General features: G+C 40.3%; 1 protein-coding gene across 3 annotated transcripts in view; it reads left to right on the forward strand.

Annotated features, from left to right (window-relative positions):
- The first annotated feature begins 12,662 nt into the window (after positions 1-12,662).
- The window catches only part of LOC124618611 (annexin B10), a 111,529-nt gene continuing 102,808 nt past the window's right edge, over positions 12,663-21,383 (forward strand). For all 3 annotated transcript variants that reach the window (XM_047145363.1, XM_047145366.1, XM_047145365.1), the window contains exon 1: positions 12,663-12,792. The gene's annotated coding sequence lies outside the window, so the exon portion shown is untranslated. The remainder of the gene's footprint in view (positions 12,793-21,383) is intronic.

Genomic DNA, 21,383 nt, shown 5'->3' on the forward strand with positions numbered 1-21,383 from the left:
TCAGTTAGGTTTAGGTAGTTCTAAGTTCTAGGGGATTGATGACCTCAGATGTTAAGTCCCATAGTGCTCAGAGCCATTTCAACCATTTTGAACCTCCGCCAACCCCGTCTGGTAAGCCTCACAAACAGCACAGCAATATTCCACCAGAGAACGGATAAGCATAGTGTAAGCAGTCTCTTCAGTAGACTTGTTGCATCTTCTAAGCAATCTCCCAATACAACACAGTGTTTCATTTGCCTTCCCAACAGCATTTTCTATGTGACGATTGCAGTTGAAGTTGTTCGTAATTGTATCCTCTTGGTGTTAAGTAGAACCGACAATATTTAAATGTGTGGGATTTATCGTATAACCGTGCTGTCTTATGGCAGGATCAGATGCGAAGGTTTTTTTATATGCTTGGTGCACAATTCAGTGACGTTCCCTCTTGATGGTCAGAAATGGCCAACCAGAATCTCGACGTCGAGAATGGCTGCCTCACGTTCCTCTGCGGTCCAACGTCGAATCCCTGTTACATCCCAATGCCTCACAAATCTAGATGTTGCACGTCCATGACGGACGAAGCAAGCACAAACAAAGAGGGCATTCCTGGTTAAGAGAAGTCTTTTGGTATCAAACATAGGCCTTAATTTGAGGAAGAAATTTCTTATAATGTACATTTGGAACACAACATTACAAGACTTGAATCATGGATATTGGGGCAACCTGTACAGAAGAAAGTCGAAGCGTTTGATACATGTTGCTGCAAAAGAATGTTGAAAATTAGGAGGACTGGTAAGGAAAGAGGGGGCCGCAGAATAGATGAAGGAAAGAACATACCGGAAACACTGACAGGAATTGGGGACAGGATGGTAGGGCATCTGTTAAGGCATCAATATTTAACCTACACTGTAATAAAGGGTGTTGTAGAGGTCAAAACTTGTAGTGGGACGCGAAATTGAAGCGTCACCCATCCACCAGTGTCAGCCCAGTTTGCAGGTGAATAAAAGTTTAATTTAGTTTTGTTTATGTATTTTTTGTAATATTTGTAATGGTTGTGAATTGTCTAAAGTTTGTATTTATTTTTTATGTTTCATGTACGGAGAGGGCGGCGCAACGAACAGGGACAGCATCTTCACTGCCGGGACCAGAGAGAAAATTGGCTCTGAGCACTATGGGACTCAACTGCTGAGGTCATTAGTCCCCTAGAACTTAGAACTAGTTAAACCTAACTAACCTAAGGACATCACAAACATCCATGCCCGAGGCAGGATTCGAACCTGCGACCGTAGCGGTCTTGCGGTTCCAGACTGCAGCGCCTTTAACCGCACGGCCACTTCGGCCGGCGAGAGAAAATTGCTGGCCACTATACGTCGCGGGTCGACAGCCAGAGAGCAGCAGAACATCCTGAAACCGATTTGTTGCGTCGGGCTTCTAAAAACTGAAAAAATAATAATTTGTAATGTTTCTACAACAATGACGTCATAGAACGTTTAATCACGTTGTAAATGTTCAGTCCTATCTTGTCAAGGCTCAGGTTCACGTCTATATGTAGGAAGATAATGAACTAGTGGATGCTACTAAAGTTTAAATACGTGTTCCGAGAATTTATTTATGAAGAATTATGTGAATGAATTAATAATTTATTTGTCAAGATTATTAATTTTGACAACGTTCATCGCGAGTTTGAGTCTTGAAAGTTTATTCAATGTGGTCCTAATAGTTATTAAAGCAGATAACTTGCATTAATATAATTTCCGAGAAGAAACAAACGACATCTAAATTGAAAAAAGTTTGCGCAAACCAATTGGACCGAGTGACGTAATTCTGCGCATACGACTCAAATGATGATGTTTTACAGTTTCGTTCAAGGATCATTCAGAGACAATTTAAAAAGAATTTAAATAATTTTGAAGTGCGTTGTAACTGACGTAGGTGATGAAGTCCGCACATAGTCATATGTTAAAAGAAAATCATTTATACAAAACTTACGTCGTTACACTACAAACTGTAGCGAAAGACAGAGATTGGTATACATCCAGAAAATAATTAAGATGAAGAGGATGGCGAAGTAGTGCAATTCGAGGAGGGCCGCATCAAATCAGTCAAAAGACTCACGACTCAAAAAAAAAAAGTCTAGTCGGCATGGAGGAGGTCTTTCTGTTGGAGGCACTTCATTGCGTTTGAGCTCAGAATATGTTCTAATATTCTGCAACAGGATTACCAGGTGGTTATAACTGAAGTGCAGCTACTCACAGAGGTTCAGTATGGGCAGTAATTATAGTACGACAGCGAAAATTGGTAAATACTCGTATACTATTGCGAAGTCTGGTCGGCATGGAGGAGGTCTTTCTGTTGGAGGCACTTCATTGCGTTTCAGCTCAGAATATGTTCTAATATTCTGCAACGGATTACCAGGTGGTTATAATTGAAGTGCAGCTACTCACAGAGGTTCAGTATGGGCAGTAATTATAGTACGACAGCGAAAATTAGTAAATACTCGTATACTATTGCGATGCTGCAAAACCGATTAAGCCGGGAAAAAAAATTGGTTCCAAACTTCCTGGCAGATTAGAACTGGGTGCCAGGCTGAGACTCGAACTCGGGAACTTTGCCTTCCGCGGGCAAGTGCTCTACCAACTGAGCTACCTAAGCACGACTCACGACGCGTCCTCAAGCTTCAGTTCTGTCAGTACCTCTTCTCCTAGCTTCCAAAATTCACGGAAGCCCTTCTGCGAGTTGTGAGTCGTGCTAGGATAGCTCAAATGATAGAGCACTCGCCCGCGAAAGGCAAAAGTCCCGAGTTAGAGTCTCGGTCCGGCACACAGTTTTAATCTGCCAAGAAGTTTCATATCAGCGAACACTCCGCTGCAGAGTGAAAATCTCATTCTGTAAATTAGTTCCAGTTTTAGACACTAAGTGCAAATCTGGCACTGTACAGCATCTCGTCGACGTCTCCAGTGATCATATGAACAAATTGTGTGGTTAGTAATAAAATCAACATTATGCCTATCTCACTTGTTTGACCTTCTCTGCTCACATCTCGCTCCCAATCCATTACATACAGAAATATTTCTATATATCTCTCTTGCAGATTTGTACCTGGTGGCCAAAATTGGAATTAAATTTTTGTAGCGTAAATCAGTTCTGCATTAATGTATTAGAATATGTACAAGTTTCACTGCTATACGATAGTTATAGTCCACAATGGACCTCTGTGAGTAGCTGCACTCTAATTACACAGAAGCGCCAAAGAAACTGCTAGAGGAATGCACATTCAAATACAGAGTTGTGTAAACAGGCAGAATACGGCGCTGCGGTCAGCAACGCCTGTATAAGACTACATGTGCCTGGTGCAGTTGTTAGATCGGTTACTGCTGCTATAATGGGACATTATCAAGATTTAAGTGAGTTTGAACGTGGTTCAAATGGATCAAATGGCTCTGAGCACTATGGGACTCAACTTCTGAGGTCATAAGTCCCTAGAACTTAGAACTACTTAAACCTAACTAACCTAAGGACAACACACACATCCATGCACGAGGCAGGATTCGAACCTGCGACCGTAGCGGTCGCGTGGTTCCAGACTGTTTGAACGTGGTGGTAGAGTCGGCGCACGAGCGATGGGACACAGCATCTCCGAGGTAGCGATGAAGTGGGGATTTTCCCGCACGACATTTTACGAGTGTACCAGGAATCCGATAAAACATCAAAACTCAGACATTGCTGCGGCCGGAAAAACATCCTTCAAGAATGGGACCAGCGACGACTGAAGAGAATCATTCGACGTGACAGACGTGCAACCCTTTCGCAAATTACTGCAGATTTCAATGCTGGGGCATCAACAAGTATCAGCGTGCGAACCATTTAACGAAATATCATCGGTATGGACTTTCGGAGCCGAAGGTGCACTCGTGTACCCTTGATGACTGCATGACACAAAGCTTTTCACATCGCCTGGGCTCTTCAACTCCGACATTAGACTGTTGATGACTGGAAACATGTTGCCTGGTCGGGCGAGTCTCGTTTCAAATTCTATCGAGTCGACGGATGTGGACTGGTATGGAGACAACCTCATGAACCCACTGAGCCTGCATGTCAGCAGGGGACTGCTCAAACTGGTGGAGGCCCTGTAATGGTGTGGGGCGTGTGCAGTTTTAGTGATACGTGCAGATATGACTCTGACTGGTGACACGTACATAAGCATCCTGTCTGATCACCTGCATCCATTCATGTCCATGTGCATTCCGACGGACTTGGGTAATTCCAGCAGGAAAATGCGACACCCCACACGTCCAGAATTTCTACACAGTGGCTCTAGGAACACTCTTCTGAGTTTAAATACTTCCGCTGGCCACCTCACATGAACATTATTGAGCATACCTGGGATGCCTGTGCTGTTCAGAAGGGACCTCCACCCCTCGCACTCTAGTGGATTTATGGACAGCCCTGCAGGATTCATGGGGTCAGTTCCCTCCAGCACTACTTTAGACATTAGTCGAGTCCATGCCACGTCGTGTTGCAGCAATTCTCCGCGCTAGGCGATATGAGGCAGGTGTACCAGTTTTTTTGGCTCTTCAGTTTATAACCACCCAGTATGTCAAAGATACTGGACTGTAGTTTTATGGATCACTTCCGTTACCGTTCTTGTAGACGGGAGTTACCTACGCTTCTTTCCAACTACTCGTCAGTTTTTTGTTCGAGGTGTCTGACATCTTCTACGGTTTAAAGAGGGGCTAACTCTGTCGCAAATTCTGTATAGAATGTGACAGCGATTCCATCGGGTCCAAGAGCTTTGTTCAATTTTAGCTAATTCAGCTGTTTCCCAATGCCGCTACAACTGATTTGTACGTCAGTCATAACACTTGAAAAAAGGGTTCCGCATTTTTGTAATCCATGAGTGAGTGGACACTAACTTTAGTACCACAGATGGCCTTTAGTTACGACCAGAATTTCTTTGAGTTTAGTGAGAGTTCTTTCGATAATATTCTGCTGCGGTAGTCACTGAAGGCTTCGCGCGTTGCCCTTAGTACTACCAAACGCCAGTGATTCAAAAATGGTTCAAATGGCTCTAAGCACTATGGGACTTAACATCTGAGGTCATCAGTCCCCTAGACTTAGAACTACTTAAACCTAACTAATCTAAGGACATCACACACATCCATTCCCGAGGCAGGATTCGAACCTGCGACCGTAGCAGCAGCGCAGTTTGAGACTGAAGCGCCTAGAACCGCTCGGCCAAAATGGCCGGCGAGAGTGATTCAGAATCTCTCTATACATCATGGAGGTTCCTTCCCAACGCGACCTGCTCTACTAGGCACTTAATTATATATTTAGTGCTTGGTCAACCATCAAGCATATTAGGTATGCTAGTAATCAGGTAGTTGTTGTCTCGTACGCCCCAATACGTATGACGTTTGTTGCTTTTGTTGTAAATAAGAAATCAAAGTCAAAGAAAAATGTAACCACTCTTTACATCATAGGTTTCGTACATGGTGGAAATATACATACAAATACGGAAAAATACATTTGCCGTCGATCACAAGAGACTTAAAAATTGATTCAGTATCAAAAGACAACAAATTACCAAACACGTTTTTCCATTGTAAATTAATTATTATCCCGCGTGACTAGATTACCAAAAGTACATTTACAATGAGGAGTGAAAACTAATGTTTCACGGAATACATGTTTATTCTAGTTTCAGATTGCTGCAAACAAAACGTCAAAGTCTCCTCAGAAAGAGCGTCAGTGTTTGTCCTTTTAAATTCAAAAAAATTACAGATAATGTTTGATCGCTACCTTATGCAAGGCAAAGAAACGACACGAAATATATTAAACCTCAGCAACTAATGACAACTTTTCGCTAGCGAAGGCCTTCAGGTTCTCTCTCGACCTTTCGTTGTAATACTGACGCTCTGCGAATAATGAAATGCCGCCGAAATGCCAAGACGTGCCTAAGCAGCGATCGCTTTCCCTCTCCAAAAGAGACGAAATTGCTCACCACAGAGGCAGCACCTATGATGGCATTTGCAACGCGGTCCATCCCTTTAAACTGCATCCCAACATGAGTTATTAGTTATCGTGAGTCAAAGCAATGATCATTTTTATTGATATTTCAGTTCCCCACGGAATACGCGGGCTGGCAGTGGACAAAACCGAATTTCAGCAAAAAGATTGCATAAATTCAAAAGGTGTCTTAAAATAAATTTTAAAATGACGTAAATGGATAACAATATTATGTAAATTGAAGGGGGAGTGAGGGGAAAGGAAAAGGAAGGAACTAATGGTGTCAGCTGCATAAGGACTTCATGCAGAAATCATCAGCGACGAGTGAAAATTTGTGCTGGACTGGGATCTTCTGCTTACTAAACAGTTGCATCGATCACTGCGCTGGCGGACACAGTATTTGCCGCACTTGCGCGAACTATCTGGGTAGAATAATGAGAATGCCCATGGGGCTCTGTAGACATGCAACTAACGACTAAAAGATGGTGAAATGGAGCCGAAGGAGGGAGGAAAATGGAAAGATGGTTTTATTTATTTATTTACTCGTCAAGTTCCCTAGCACCAAATCAAAGAGCAAATCACCAAGGTCACGGAACATGTCAGTAGATGAAATCACAACATAAAAGTAATAACAGATAAAAATAAAATGCTTATGAACCCGAAAAAAGTCAATCCATAAGTTTAAGTAAACGCAATCAACAATACAGCAAGAATCAGCTTAATCTTTCAAGGAACTCCTGCACAGAATAGAAGGAGTGACCCATGAGGAAACACTTCAGTTTCGATTTGAAAGCGCATGGATTACTGCTAAGATTTTTGAATTCGAGTCGTAGCTTATTGAAACTGGATGCTGCAGCATACTGCACACCTTTCTGCACAAGAGTTAAGGAAGTCCGATCGAAATGCAGGTTTGATTTCTGCCGACTTATTAACTGAGTGAAAGCTGCTTATTCTTGAAAATAAGCTAATATTGTTAACAAGAAATGTCAGAAAGGAATATATGTATTGAGAAGCCAATGTCAAAATACCCAGACTCGTGAACAGGGGTCGACAAGACATTCGTGAACTTACGAGTACACCACTTATTGCCCGAAACACCCGTTTCTGAGCCAAAAATATCCTTTTAGACTGGGAAGAGTTACGCCAAAATATAATACCAAACGACATAAGCGAATGAAAATAAGTAAAGTAGACTAATCATCGTGTCAAACGATCACTCACTTCAGATATTATTCGTGTAGTAAAAACGGCAGCATTAAGTCTTTGAACAAGATCCTGAACGTCGGCTTTCCACGACAGTTTTCTATCTATCTGAAAACCTAGAGGCGCTCAGTTTCACTAATCATATGGCCATTCTGTGTAAGTAAAACGTCAGATTTTGTTGAATTGTGTTTTAGAAACTATAAAAACTGACTCTTACTATGATTTAGCGTTAGATTATCTACAAGCCGTGAACTTAGGTTATGAACTGCACTACGTGAAACTGACCCAGTGTTGCACACAACATCCTTTACTACTAGGTTAGTGACATCAGCAAACAGAAATATTTTTGTGTCACCCATAATACTAGAGGGCATATCATTTATATAAATAAGGAACAGGAGCGGCCCCAACACTGATCCCTGGGGCAACCCCCACTTGACCGTACCCCACTCAGACCCCACATCACAGCCATTGTCAAGAAGATTTTGCTGTCTGTTGCTAAAGTAAGAGGTGAACCATTTGTGAGTTACTCCCCATATTCTGTAATGGTCCAACTCCTGGAGCAATATTTTGTGATCAACAGAATCAAACGCCTTAGTTACTCAAAAAACATGCCTAGCGTTGTAAACCTTTCATTTAACCCATCCAGTACCTCACAGAGAAAAGAGAATATAGCATTTTCAGTTATGAAACGACTTCCAAAGCCGAACTGTACATTTGATAGCAAATCGTGTGATACAAAATGATCAATTATCCTTACATACACAGACTTTTCAGTAACATTAACAAACACTGATGGCACAGAAATAAGTCTAAAATTGTCCACATTATCCCTTTCTCCCTTTTTATAAAGCGGCTTTGATACTGAGTACTTTAACCGTTCAGGAAACTGGCGATTCCTAAAGTAAAACTTACAAATACAGGGCTGACATGTGTAGCACAGTAATATTCTGCTAGGCACTCCACCGTATCCATGAGAGTCCTTAGTCTTCAGTGATTTAATTATTGACTCAGTCTCCCCCTTGTCTGTATCACAGAGGAGTATTTCCGACATCAATCTCGGATAGGCATTTTCCAAAAGAGTTATATGATTCCCTGTAGAAAATAATTTTTTTTATTCACCAGCAATGTTCAGAAAATGATTGTTAAATACTGTACATATATCTGATTTATCAGTAACAGAAATATTTTTACTACGAACTGATTTTATATCGTCGGCCTTGTGCTGCTTACCAGAAACTTCCTTCAAGACTGACCATATGGTTTTAATTTTATCATGCGAATTAGCTATTCTATTTGCATACCACATACTCTTTGCCTTCCTAATAACATTTTAAGCACCTTACAATACTGTTTGTAATGGGCTACTGTAGCCTGATTGTGACTACTTCTAACATTTTGATATAGTTCCCGCTTTGTTCTACATGATATCCTTATCCCATTTTTCAGCCACACGGGGCTGCCTATTATTGCTAGTACCCCGTTTAGAACGTTCTAATGGAAAGCAACTCTGGTGAAAAGGATTGGAAAGAAGTGTATACCTCGGGACAGATTCCGTCATTGGGGAGTAGCAACTGGTTGAAACTCAGGCATACGAGGAAGGATAAGGCATGAAGGTGCATGGAAGGCGGAATATGGATGTAGTGGCACGGCAGGATATATGGAATGGTAATTACTGGTTGTGGTATTGGGTGTCAGGAGTGGATTTAGCGATTAATGTATTGGATCCGAAGATGCTTGCGGAAGAGAGAAAGTTGTGAAAAGTGGATAATTGTTAGCGTGCAAGTCGGGGAGAGTAAACCGATACGAAAGGCGAGGAGGAGTGGCATGCCTTTCCAGGATTTTAATGGACTTGTTCAATAGGGGAAGGGGAGATCCAGGCAACACTTTTGCAAATTAGAATCGTATGGACGAGGGATTTATAGGTAAGGATTTAGTCGGTTTCGGGCTTTGTGTTGGATGGTACTGAGGTGTGCATTCAAATTTACCGTTCTTCCCAAGGATAGTCCTAAATATTTTACTGTATTAGAGGGGTGAGTTGATTGCAGATGGATATAGGTTCCGCCTTTTATGCAAAACATTCTTTTTTCTTTTTGTCTAAACACGTTCGCACCTCTGTGCCATCATCTGTGGGTTTTGCTTACTGAACTGTAAAAAATGAGCATATCTTAGATTGAAACTGATCTAACAAAATGAGGTTTATTTTTCGTTTTTGTTCTTACCCAGATTTTATATTGTACCGTTTTGCAGGACTACCTGTACGGTGTCCTGCGCTGATAGCTTGTCATGCGCAAACCGAACGATGCAAATGTGAATTTTATCAACGAATTGACATTTCCCTTGATTTTTAAAAACATGATTTTATGTGTGCAAAAGGTTTTGCGTATATATTTCTTATTACTCACGGTTTTTTGTGACAGGACTTCCTTCTTTTGCGTTCTGAGAGCACCGCACAAATATATTAAACGTACTTTGTATAATTTTGCTTCAACAAATTCCTTTTCACTTCGCAAAACGCGGTGAAAAATATGTTTTTCTGTATCTTACCCCCGCCAGTTTGTTCCCCAGTGAGTTTGGCGGCGAATTTGATTTTATTTATGTCTCTTTTTCTGTATATATATATATATATATATATATATATATATATATATATATATATATGTGTGTGTGTGTGTGTGTGTGTGTGTGTGTGTGTGTGTGTGTGTAAGCTCCTTTAGCTGTTTGTGTTGCCTTTTCTGTAAAGTTCCTTTAATGTGTCAATTATGTGCCTTTGCAGAGTGCAGGGTATTCATTTAAGACTTGTTTGCCTTCTGCTGTTGCCTTCTATATGTGGAAGTTTTCTTCTATTGTTGGTTTGTGGTATAGGCAGTGGCTGGTTACAGTATTTTTAAATCTGTTGCTGTTAAAGTTGTGTGGTGAATATGGAATATTAAATGGTCAGAAAATATGCTGTAGTTGCTGTTACTTTTTAGGGTTCTGAGGTGTTCTGAGTACCATGTTTCAAAATTCCTGTATGCTTGTCCTATGTATACTGATTGGCAAGTGTTGCATGTGAGTTCATATATTCCTGAGCTGTTGACTTTAACTGTGGGTGTTTCCTGTGTTCTGAGTATTTTTTGTGTCGTGTTGTCTGTCCTGTATCCTGCCTGAAGTCCCTGTTTCTTCAGTATGTTGCCTATTCTGTGGACAGTTTCGTTATTGTAGGTGAGTATGTACCATTTTGTTTTGTGTGTGTGTTGTTCCACTGTTGTGTCCTGCATGTGGTCATAGTTTGTGTGTTGTGTTGTGTAAGGTTTTGTGTGTGGTGTGTTCGTTCCTTATTTACAAATTTGTTGGTGTAATTTCTCTGCCACATGGGTCCAATAACAAGCTATCAATACAGGACACAATAAACATGGTCCTACAAAACCGTATAACGTAAAATCTAGGTAAGAACAAAGACTGTCTTTGGATCTCGTTTTGTTAGTTCAGTTACAGCCTAAAATATGCTCACTTTTTACAGTTAAATAAACAACACCCAATGATGATAGCACAGAGGTGTCGAAACATGTTCGGGTAACAAGAAAAGACAGTGTTTTGCATAAACTGCGAACACGGAAAAAATACAAAAGCTGCAACTGCAAAAGATGGATTTGGAAAAATGGAAATATGGATGACGAAAACGCCGTTTGGTGCAACCAAAGATGGTGGCTCAGCTTTTACGTGGATTCACCACTTGAAGTTTCCACCTATTACATAGGCGTAGTGACGTTCGTTATTAGCCTGGTCAGTCTTGGTTTTTAGTGCAGTCTGGGTAATGTTCCGGGATTGCAAAAATGTCTGGGGTTTGGGAGTTTTACACTGGTGACGAATTTCTTTATAATTTTAGACCCACATATTCGACATCGTGATTTTAAACATTTTCTTGTGGTCGTTTCTTTCTCAGCCGATGGGTACGAGTGGCTACCGTTTCCGGCACAATTTTTCACTTAGTCATTGGGCAACATAACAGGGGCATGTTTGTGTTGCTTTCATGAGTGAAGCAACTCATCTACATGTTCTTCATCATTTTATCTCTCTTCCTTTTTTGGAGGAGGAGATCAGTGTTTAACGTCCCGTCGACAACGAGGTCATTAGAGACGGAGCACAAGCTCGGATTAGGGAAGGGAATCGGCCACGCCCTTTCAAAGGAACCATCCCGGCAATTGCCTGAAACGATTTAGGGAAATCACGGAAGACCTAAATCAGAATGGCCGGAGACGGGTTTGAACCGTCGTCCTCCAGAATGCGAGTCCAGTGTGCTAGCCACTGCGCCACCTCGCTTGGTATTTTTTAAGCAACGGGCAAAAGAAAGTGTGTCTTTAATGTCAACCTGCAACAGGAATACAAATTTTTGAAATTGTGTAATGACAGTAATAATCAAGATTTTTATTGCACATTGCGTACTGGAGAATTTTCTGTTGTACATGCAGGAAAAGACAGTGTTAAAGACCATGTGAAAACAGTTAAGCATAGGAGTGTTATTAATACTATGACTTCACCTAATATAAGAGACTTTTTTAAATCCATAGATGGAAATAGAAGTGATCTGGAGTGTGCTGCTAAAGACGGAGGAAGGTGGCAAAAGAATCATACATCATACTGCAATGTTTCTGAAATGGTTGACTTTGCGATGTCTTTGCCTGGGACATCTACTCTAGTTAAGAGTTTTTTTTCGATTACCTGGAGTATCTGGTATTCAGAAAACAGCACTTTTAGTATGTACTGTTTAACATCTGCTAAATGTTCAAAATAATTCATAATTTTCTTGTCATGAATTATAATTTGTAATTAAAACAAACACACCAATTCTGAAAGAAGTCATATCTAGTGAAAAATGCAACTGAAAAAAATAAAGTTTAATGTTTCAGTGCGCTGTTAAGACTTCTTAAGTAATTTTAAAAATATGTCCTGTGTTGGACACAAGAAATATGCTCGTATCTCCTGGGTTGGACCCGATAAAGTATGATAAGCCTACTATTACACCACTCGACCAGGGGAATCAAGTGACGTTGGAAGGAGGCGTGTGAGAGTTGGATGGTGCGGTGCATAGCTAGGTGGGCGAGGTCGTCAGCAAATTGCAGGAGGTAAGTGGACTGGGAAAGCGCCACAAACTCGGAAAAGTGAATTTATATGACTGGCATAAGAAAACTGAAACTCATCTCCAGACGCGTCAGTATCAACAAGGCAAAACAGTTAATGAACTCAGAATGATTTATATATTTACAGGTAACGTGGTTAACTTCAAACTCACATTCGCATCGCTAGACAACCTCTCCAGAAATGGAACAACTGAGAACCAATCCAAACAAAATTTATTGTTGTGCAATCAGCAGCGAGAGTCATCTAGGGCGCGCGTAAGGTAACCATTGATCGGTGGCGCCGCCCTGGTGGGCAAGAGCTCGCGCTTCCCGCTTGGCGGCAGCACCCATCCCTCCTCCTGTTTGCCCCACCAGACGGCGTGTCCGGCACATCCGTGACGTCACGACGTCTGCGGCGAGAAGAGAGAGTGATCACAGAGTAGTAGTCATAGCGGGTAGGGCGTGTAGCTTCCAACGCCGTTTCTCACCGGAGTTCGCACGCGAGGTACGTGACTTTTTATGTTGACCGCTGTCACAGGTGGAGGGGGCGACCGATCTAAACAAAAGTGTTTAGTGGTGGGGCTGGATGCATGCTCCCCGCCAGTTTCACAGTGTGCCGATGGTATTTAAAGACCTGGCGGATAGCTGGAGAAAGTCTCTATTCTTCCAACATCTGTTGCCGCTACATTTGGTGGATAGCTGTGGACTTCGAATTCTTTCTTGTCTTGTTCACGTGCAGTACACCAGCGCATTAATTTTTTTTTTTATGCTACGCAATTTTGCATATTAGCGATCACACGTTGCCGTACTGAATGCAGTGTTTGAGAAACATAGCCTCAATATAATGGAACATAATTCAAGCGTAAGCATTTTCTTCAGTGTACTGACAGCAGATTACCTAATTTTTCTCGCAGAAGTTCTAAATTGATATAGGAATTTGTGCATCGAAAACATACTTTCTATGGCAATTAAATAGTGTAGAGATCGAAAACGTCAGATGATACTTTTGGTGCCGGAAAATTGGAAAGCGTAAAGTCTGAAAGAAAGACTGGTTCACGTGACTTGTTACATCGTAAAAGTTGCATAGCGTATTCCCCTTGCGCTTTTAAAATGTACGTATGGTATAAGCATCAAAATACTTGCCGAAGACTTGTCCATTACCTAATGTAGGTTTTCAGAATTTGCTGCAGTTTTTCTACGACGAAAGGTGCGTTAGCCCTATTACACTAACGGGGGATGGGAGAGAGGAATATTACATTGGTACTAAACCATCTTAAAGTTTACTATCACACTTCTTATTCAAGGGAAGTCGTAATTTATAAGTGATGCATGAGTTAATTACGCAGGTATCCAGTGGTATATTACATAACACATTTACAGAATGTTCAGTTTCATACCCTACTGCAGTCGTAAGTTTGAGGGTGTGGTAGACTAAGATTATATGACGCGAACGTAAACATTAGGTTATTCTAAACTTAAGTCTTTTACCACAAACTTTATCTGGAATTTAATCCAAAAACATAATTATCTTCCAGTTTGACCAAGGCCTCGGGCAAACGCTACAGATCAGCTTGTTGCCACAACCAAAATTTCAGGCAGGGTCCAATATCACAGTCTAGTCCATTAAATTAAAACGTGGTCTTCATAATGTATATCACTGAAGGGTGCATCTTCAGACGAAGGCGCAAATTTTTTTGCTAAAGGTCTACGTTCCTGTAGGCATGGTTAGAAAAGGAATTTTCTGCAGTTAATTTTGGAAATTCTGACATGTTCGAATAATTAAATGTGATGGTTTCCGCTCATTTGAAGCGTTAAAGTCTGGCAGTCTTGATGTCATGGGCAGCGTGTCACGATGAAAGCCACGCCCACCAATGGCGAAGTAGTTTCTCTAGTCTCTTACGGATGTCTCATTGTCAGTGAGAACTGGGGTTATGCCACGTCACAAGAAAAAAGTTAAAAGCTCTTAAGATTTACAGCAAATTTCGCGTACCATCATTTTCTTTGGGAATTTTGGTTTTTGGTATTAGTTCACAGAATTTTTCTATTGGTTGCTTTGAAATGTTTCGTGACAGGAGCAACACGTTGTACAGTGCCAGCATATCCATAACAAGTTTTTTGTAGTAGTGAGTTAACATGGTCGAGCCTATGATGCTTAAACGCATTTCGTGATGTTTTGTTTTGTAGCCTACGATGCCAAATATCAATCGTAAAAGTTAGAGATCCGTGGTAACGAAAGCACAAGCGTGAAAAATGTAGTATTCTGTTAACTTTTAGACATTTCACCGGCGAAGTAGGCAGCGAGTCATGGCTACAGTATGCCCGTGGTTCGGCAGTTTGTACCAATGTATTTCTACCAGAATAGTGTGTGTGTGATTTTTTTTAGACAGTGTGGTGCCAGCGCGTAGTAAGCACTGATTCATAATCTGGGCTTTCGTCACATGACGTTATACGCTAAATGATTGTGTACGTAACACCTACCATAGGTGCTCGGCACTATTTTTCCTTCTTAAAAAAATAAAAAGCAACCAGACACTGCTAATAACGCTATTTATTAAAACCAGTAAAGGCACTACAAATTTCTAGCAAACAGGTTCATCCTCAGGCTGTTATTACATATACCTTAGGCTGTACACGTGATGTCTGGTTTATGCTGTAGCGAAAGTTCTTTGGGGAGGGGGAGCCCTACAGCAAAAAGGATGCAAGGTGTATCATCTTCCCTGTAACTGGGTATAACAATAGACTATGATGTAAGCAACTTTCTAAGATAACTTACTTAAACCGAAATGATTTGTTTTATTGCATACTTTTGAGGAAACCCCATATTTCACATAGCAGTAACAGAGCTTCAACAGCTAAATACGTAGCATTAAGTAGCTGGTTGCTGTTTCACTTTTTGTGAGGATCAGCCTGAATTTCTACTCAGGCACTCACACGATGCATTTGACAACATTTTTCCTTGTTAGGAGAAAACTAGACAGGTCTTTTAACACTGTTAAAGGAAAAAAGCAGTGGTTGGGAAGGGAGTAAGACAGGGTTGTAGCCTCTCCCCGATGTTATTCAATCTCTATATTGAGCAAGCAGTAAAGGAAACAAAAGAAAAATTTGGAGTAGGTATTAAAATCCATGGAGAAGAAATAAAAACTTTGAGGTTCGCTGATGACATTGTAATTCTGTCAGACAGCAAAGGACATGGAAGAGCAGTTCAACGGAATACATAACTAATGAGGAAGTATTCAATAGGATTGGGGAGAAGAGAAGTTTGTGGCACAACTTGGCCAGAAGAAGGGATCGGTTGGTAGGACATGTTCTGAGGGATCAAGGGATCACCAATTTAGTATTTGAGGGCAGCGTGGAGGGTAAAAATCATAGGGGGAGACCAAGAGATGAATACACTAAGCAGATTCAGAAGGATGTAGGTTGCAGTAGGTACTGGGAGATGAAGAAGCTTGCACAGGATAGAGTAGCATGGAGAGCTGCATCAAACCAGTCTCAGGACTGAAGACCACAACAACAAAGGAAAAAATTGTATTTGTAGTTATTGTGTGTGCTATGGCCCAGTTTGCCGGCCAACGAATGTAAAATATACCTTCTGGACCGTAACATTGTCACTAATACAAGATCCGGAAGAATGAATGGAAGGCTAAGAACGGCGTCGTTTTAGCGTGATGTGCTTATTTTGTAAATGTTAACTGTTGAAGAGGTGCCGTACAAAATTTCATTAAACGCGATTACTCACATGAATCAGGAAAGAATTCAGTGAAAAATGTGGCTACATGATCATGTACATGATTTGCTCAAGCTACTTCAGCAGTGATTTATGGTTAAAATGTCAAGTGATAAGACTTCGGATTGTTTGAAGCTGGCTCTTCTGACCAACCTGTCAAGGAGATGGGCTACATACTTGGCGCTTAAATTACTAAGATGTTTAGGACTATAGTAACACTGATTATCATTCAGCTTGTAATCTCAAACGAAAGCCCAAAATGTCATGACACGAATCATCAGTGGACACTTTTACGTAATAGGACATATTCCGTTTACGGGATTGAACGAGTAAAAACCAGTCTTGGTACTAAACGCAGTACGAATTCCTAGCCGCAGAGAAAAGGTGCTTAAATGACGTAGACCCCAAAGTCATGTTCCTGCTAAAGGCATAGACCATGTCGTCATACACTATGCGAAGTGTGCTGACAGTTTCCCCCCTTGTGCCTGAACTCAACTGATTTTATTAGTTGAGCGATTTATTAATTACACACGTATCGTTAAAATTAGCCTAATTGATACAACAGTTAAATTTTAACATTTGGCCAGGTAAAAGTGTAACGAACAGTTTGAAACTGTTCAGTTCTTTCTGTATACACTTTTTACAAGCACCAATAAGTAGATTTTCTACAGCGAATGCCCGTTTTCTAACAGTTTGTATCATCTCGTTTATACTTCACATTTAGGACTGCCAGGTAACGTATCACTGTAGTAAAACAATTTATTCTCAAATCATTACTCAAAAATACATGTTACATGAGTTTTATGCTTTCAGAAATGATACCGCACCTTGTACACAAAGCCCCGTTTTTACACAACAGGCCTTTAGTTCTTCTAGTTAATAAATCCTATACAGATAGTGAGAAGATATCAAGACGAGAACAACACATTCGAAGACGTTGATTCTTTTAAGAAAACTGTTCTAGTCCGTTAGATAGGTATTTTTTCGCCTCAAAATCTTAGACATGTATCAGATTATTGGTATGATATAGAATATAAATCATGTTTCACTTCCTGTAATGCATGGAAATTTTGTATTATCACTGAGAAAATTGTTGGCAGCTTTGAAATCAAAGGATGCTACGAAGTTCGTATGACACGCAAGAATCAATGTAATTAGTGTAGCATAAACGTTCGTGCGTACTTTTGAGACTAATATGATGACCTTGATTGATAAATTTGTAACATTCATACACAAATACTTTATACTCCCATCCGTACGTTTTGCTATGCAACCAAATACTGCACAAGACCTCAGCATTAAAATAAAAATTTCGACAGGAACCTACCATGTACTCCGTAAGTCATAAACGACACACCAGCAGTGTCCACCCTTCAGCCCTTCGGAGATGTTAATATCCGTTTAATAACGCTATAGACTGTCTCGTCAGTTGTCTAAACCCCCAGCTCATTCTATTTCCAATTTCTAAAGTGTTAGGTCCAACAATAACTTCCTAGGAAGTTTTAAAACTTTTGAAGGAACGTGGTATGTCGATTTCTTAAGATAAAATAATCCAATCAATTTAATGCTTAATCTCTTACGAGGCTTATTAGTTTCGCTTTCTCCTTAATTTATTTATTAGGCATAAGAGATACACAAGGCTATTGGAATTACACATAGTACTATTAATCACCATGACAGTATCAGTCATTCGTAAATAGAAGAAATTTACATGCTGCACATGTTTTAATTCTCAAAACTAAAATTAAACTTACGAAGAAAGCATTGAGCCGATACTTAGTCAAAAGCGATATGACTTCCCCAAATTCTAAAATAGTTGCAAATTCGTTTGGATGACGCTCTGTCATACGCCTTTCACCACAACTCGTCACTCAAAAAGAAAACTGATCCGTGACAACTGTCAGAACGTCTAGAAGAGATTGGCATGTCCATTGGTTCGTGTCGTCGGGCTTTAATTTAAAATATGAATATGAATAAAGTTACAGCGATCTTTTCTTGTTTCGTGAATCAAGAAAGAAGTAACATACGAAAGTAGCAAAGGACCTATGGTCAGACATGTTCATAACAGGAAACGTCTGTTTAATGGGCTACGGTATTGAGACAAGAATGCAGTCATAACAATGAGCTGCTAAAATTTTCCCACCGCAATCAGGTGTCGGTGCTCCATTATTTTCGATGTCAATAGAACTGAGAACTTAGAATTTTTTCCCCTGGATCAAACCTCAGTTGTCACAATCACGCAAATGTTTACGAAAAAGTTGCCCTGGAAAATTCGCAGAAAGATCTCGTCCGTTCATTGTTCCTTCACGATGACGATGCGCCTACACATCCAGCTTTGATGAATTTTGTACAAAACAAAAGCTAACCTATTCATTTATCATACCTTGTAAGTTTAAAATCTGTGTTAAACTGACGATAATCCAACACCCTTAATGCCATTGAGATTTCGCCGCAGGTGCAGACACATTCAAAAAGTGTTGTGAAATGGGAACGGCGTAGAAACACTTTCACATTGACAGTCAAAAGAACTTAAGAATAGATTCTTCTCAATCACTGGGAAAGAAAGCATCTTTCAGATATATTTTGGCTTGGTCTGACGTTTGTTTACCAGGTTTAGATGCTGTCAAAAGGACATTTGAGGCTTCAAAAAGATTTTCTCGATCTCTTGGTCCGAACTCAATTTCAGACTACAAAATGACTGGTCGCAGTGAGAATAAACAGTCATACTCGGGAACAAGGAACTTGTTCATCAGGTGACCCCAAAGGGTGACTCCAGAGGGCTCGGCGCCACGGGTACTGTCGTGAGATGTAAACAGCTTTCGTTGCTGGAAGAACTTCTTGTGGTTTTTCAGGTCTATTTCTGTTGAATTATTGCCAGTCTCCACTTGAGAAACAATATAATCAAACTGCAGTCACTACATAATCGTCGCTGAGGCTTCCCAATATACTGAAATACTCCCGATACAAATCACGTTCACAAGCTGCGACCATAGACGGATAATAAAGGAAACAAATCAGTATCGTAGTGATTTTGTCATAACGAGTTACTTATTTTCAATTAACAAAATACACATAAGAGAAACAGTTAACTAAAAAAAATGTAAAACAGCTATTTTTAAACACAAAACAAAAACAAGTAAGAATAGACCAATAATGAATTTTCAGATACTTTAATCAGGTATGTGTACACCATTTTTTTCAGAAAATGGTATTTCAGTAAACACTTTTATTATACATGGATGTACGTAACTTTAAAGCTTTTTTATGTAACAGGTTTTCATTTTTTAAATTAATGGTGTGGTGTCGCGCAAAAATTCAAACGGTTACAAAATTCGACTATATAGTTTTCAAGAACGTATATTACATACAAATTTTTATGAGAAACGTTTTTATACATTCTTAAAATATACCCTCCAAACCTAATATTCCAACTTATCTTTCAGCATGTTTGACTCCTTAAAAGTGAAACTGGGCACAAACAAAAATACATATTGCATTATTTTGCCCCCTCTACACACCCAAGCTTAGCATTTGGAATGATCCCTTGTGAGAAAATGGTGAAATAAGACATGTAGTATGCATTGTGTATTACCTAATCTGAGGTTACAGGGAGCAATGAAAAGGTATCGTTTGGACGCCAGATGCTTACGGTTTAGTCAGTAAGCAGAGTAATCCGTCAAAAGCAAGCAACGTCCCTTGCACTATAGTATTTTGCTGTTTCTTAATAGTTTCCTTTGTGGCGCTCGGACACGGGAAATGATTGCTTAACAGAACATACTTTGTACGATAACAGACCGTGCCACAGTGACATTTGATTTCCCTGTCCACGCTCATTCCCGAAAACAATCTTTCTTAATCATTTGAGGAAAAGCATATCTTACTGTAGAGTAGATGGTAAGATATGCGAATGCAATTTTGCTATTTGATGCCACGTGCATCAAAATCCAACTTTTGATATGCATGTTTATATAATTTTTCATCGCAGAGTAACGGAATTGAGATGGGCGGCCGCCATGTTTGTACTGAAGCTCACGTGGAACGGCCGTGGGACACGCGAGGCCGTTAACGTGGGAGGACACTGTCTCGGAGAGGGGCAAAATGGGAGGCGCCTCGAATGTTCTAAAAGTTTAGCGTGGTGGTACTTCAATGTAAATTGAAAAGACAGTTTGAAGAGACATTAGAATAGGGTGTCCATTCGTCCCGTTTTTATCAAAATGTCCCGCTGTCCCGAAAGTTTTTTTGGGGACTCTCAAATGCCCCGTTTTTTATAATTCCGCCTTGCTAGAGTATTTTACGCTACTGGTTGTTTGACTTGCTATTAACTGCGCAATTATTTACGCTAGGAAGCATGTGATGACTTTCAGCGTACCCCAAACACGTACCGAATTATCAAAAATCGCAATTAATCTTAAACGCACTATAGGTTACGAATAACGAAAATTCTTCTCATCTAAATCGATCTACTGAATCCGTCCTTTCGGTCCAGAGATACTCTACACCACAGATACTTGTTCTCTGGCTTTCGTCACCACACTGCTAATGTTTTGCACTGTGCAATCACTGTTTCATTATGCCAAAACGAAAGTGTAACTTTAGCAGCAATATAAAAAGCGCGTTTTTATACATTCTTATCACTGGTAGTGGAGAAACTGTAGAATGTACGTTGTGCAGATCAAAATTTTCTATTGCTCATGGTGGAAGGTCTGACATTGTGAAACACATTAAGACGAAGAAACATCGCATGAGTGATCAAACGAAAAGAGCAAATAAAAGCGTGAGTGACTACTATGTAAACTTAAAATCGGTAACAGAAATGGATAGGCAGTTGGCAGCACAAGAAGCTACGTTTGCATACCATAATGCAATGCGTAACCATAGCTTTAAGTCAATGGACTGTACTACAGCAGTTGTTATACTTTTCAATCCTAAATTCACATGTGGACACACAAAATGTAATGCGATCATTTCAAAAGTTATTGCACCGTATGCAGCTCAGCAGGTTTTAAATGAACTGAAAAGTGCTAGATTCATTTCTGTAATGATTGATACATCGAATCATCTGGATTTGAAGTTGGTTCCTCTCCTTATCAGGTATTTTCATCCTGAAAATGGCATCACGGTGAAAGTGCTCGAATTGGTTAATTTAGCTGGAGAAACTTCAGAATTATGTGCTGGAGGTTTTAAAGAAATATGATCTTGAGGAAAAGATGATTGCAGTTTCTGCAGACAACTCTAATACCAATTTTGGTGGCAAGCAGAGGAAAGGAAAAAACAAGTTGTTCTATAAACTGCAACAGAACACAGTGAATAATGTTGTAGGTGTTCGCTGTCCAGCACAGGTGGTGCGCAGTTCCTTACAAACTGGCTCAGAT

This window comes from Schistocerca americana, chromosome 1 (genome assembly GCF_021461395.2).
Source record: "Schistocerca americana isolate TAMUIC-IGC-003095 chromosome 1, iqSchAmer2.1, whole genome shotgun sequence".
In the NCBI taxonomy this organism is placed as follows: Eukaryota; Metazoa; Arthropoda; class Insecta; order Orthoptera; family Acrididae; genus Schistocerca; species Schistocerca americana.